Raw genomic sequence first — 2725 nt, forward strand, 5'->3', positions numbered from 1 at the left:
AACACATGCATGTATATATTTAAGAAAAATATGTTATATTTATATATTAAATATATTTTTATATAATATAAATTATATTAATATAAATATATACATGTAAATACATGTAAATATTTTCAACATTTATACTGTATGTGTGTGCATTTATATATGGATAATAAATATACACAGTACACATACATTTATAATATAAACAAAAACGTTTATTTTGGATGCAATTAATCGCGATTAATCGTTTGACAGCACTACTAGAAACATACGTTTTCAAAAATAAACATAGTGGATGTGTCCAAAACATCAAAGTATCACCAAGTTATGTTTACCACAGACTTTATTTTACTCATAAATTGAAAAACCCCATTGGAAAATCTCGAAGGAACCAGTGGCAAATAGGGGTGCAACGGTTCAACTTACTCACGGTTCGGTTTGTATCATGGTTTTAGAGTCACGGTTTGCGCTTCGAATGAGCGACCACACAGATCTTCTCATTGCGCGCGCAAGTTTACGTCTTCTGGCTCTTTAAAGGGATCCTATTATGCTTTTTCACTTTTTTAATTTTAGTCAGTGTGTAGTGTGTATGTTTGGGCATAAAAAAGATCTAGAAAGTTACAAATCTCAAAGTCCACTCCAAAGGGAGATATTTCGTTTTTTTAAAATCCCTTTTCAAGAACTACAACGAACGGCTCGTTTGGACTACAGCAATAAATCAAATGTAAAATAACATTGCATATTTGACTGTATAAATTAAAGATTAATCCTTATTAAAGTTACAAAAGTTATTTTGTAAGAGCAGTGAGAGATTTCCGTGTTGTTGCTGTTTGATTAACATTAAGAAAGTGCTGTCACTTTAAGAGAACGCACTGATACTGTACGTTCAGCTGGCTATGTCTGCTAGGATACTCACCAAGACGGGCATTTTTACATATTTTTTGAGTTAATTTGTCCATTCAAGCACAATACTTCAAAGAGAGCTTAATATTTGCGCACGTTCTGAGATGCGGGTTCACGCGCTTCGGATGAGCGACCACACAGATCTTCTCACTCTTTAATATTTAAACTGGCAAGGCTTAAATGAGTTTAGTTTAAACACAGATAGCAACGTGTGCTGTTCTGGTCTCACCTGCGCTATCAACACGTGATGACGGCATAAATGACAGTTATTCCAGCATAAAGCACTTGCATTGATTAAAGACTAAAGAGTGACTGGTTTGCCCACGTATTGTTTTTTTTTTCTCTCTCATCGCTCTTGTTGTAATGTATTGGGAAGCCAGAATTTGTATCCATCAACAGAAACATGCATTAGCCGAACTCTAACAAACCATATTACAGATGCATTGTCAGATTTAAGTTGAACCGCGGTCCTAGTGTATGCCGAACCGTGTGTGGAGAACGGTACGGTTAGATTTTTTACCCCTAGTGGCAAATTAGTCTTCTGGGTTCTAACATTATTTTCATAATGCAAATTTGGTTATGCTTCTGTAAATCATACTTTGGTGGTATCAATTAGTTTGCAAATGTATGAATTGCTGTTTGTTATAAATATAAATTAGCTTCCACATTTGTGTTGTATTTTGTAAATATCTTAATTTAGAAACTATTAGAACTACGTAATGGTGCTACAAATTTCTACACCATAATGTAGAAAAAAACTTGACATCTTATGATAACAAATGTATTGTTATAGAAATCATTTTCAGATTAAATCTTATGTAATGGGCAGACCAATTATTTCAAGCTTGGCTCAGAATATGATTTGATTCATGAATACTGACTTCTACATTAGTTTAATTACAATATTTGTTGTCCTTAAAGGAGGCATAATTTAAAAGATTAAATTTATGACTGATCGCAATTATAAAAAAATGGACATGGGGGATATTTGGTGCACAACATCTATAAATATGGTAGTAAAAAATTATAAAAAAAATAGAAATTAATAATTTATGAAAATGTAGTTTCCTGTTATTTAATTTAGCATATCGCAAGTATATTCATTAGCATGTGTACAGACCAACATTTTGTTTTCATTATGTATTTCTTCAGTCTTGCGTAAAAAAAAAAAAAAAAAAACACAGACGAAATACAGGACATATATTTTTTTTTTAACCATTGAGGGTTGCTTACTTCTGACCATAAGAATTATGCCAGAGTATTAACAGACTGCTATCACACATCTGATTATATTTATTCTCAGACACAACATGTTAGACTGTATTGTATTATGTATTGACTGAGGCTAGTTGTCACAACAGCTGAAATATTCAGTAGCTTTTTTTGTAGCAAAGACCTCCATTTACTTTCCAAAATAAATCTACCCTGGGAAATATTTACTGGAGTAAAGAGCATGATCGCTCTCTCTCAAAGCAAAATCAGGACTGTGATGATCAGAGATATCATAATGTCCTCTTGGTGGAGCCAAAAACCTTCTGCGTAAAAAAAAAAAAAAAAAAATCACAGACGAACTACAGACATATATTTTTTTTTTAACCATTGAGGGTTGCTTACTTCTGACCATAAGAATTATGCCAGAGTATTAACAGACTGCTATCACACATCTGATTATATTTATTCTCAGACACAACATGTTAGACTGTATTGTATTATGTATTGACTGAGGCTAGTTGTCACAACAGCTGAAATATTCAGTAGCTTTTTTTGTAGCAAAGACCTCCATTTACTTTCCAAAATAAATCTACCCTGGGAAATATTTACTGGAGTAAAGAGC

This window comes from Sinocyclocheilus rhinocerous, unplaced genomic scaffold (genome assembly GCF_001515625.1).
Source record: "Sinocyclocheilus rhinocerous isolate Xijiao unplaced genomic scaffold, SAMN03320098_v1.1 scaffold2725, whole genome shotgun sequence".
In the NCBI taxonomy this organism is placed as follows: Eukaryota; Metazoa; Chordata; class Actinopteri; order Cypriniformes; family Cyprinidae; genus Sinocyclocheilus; species Sinocyclocheilus rhinocerous.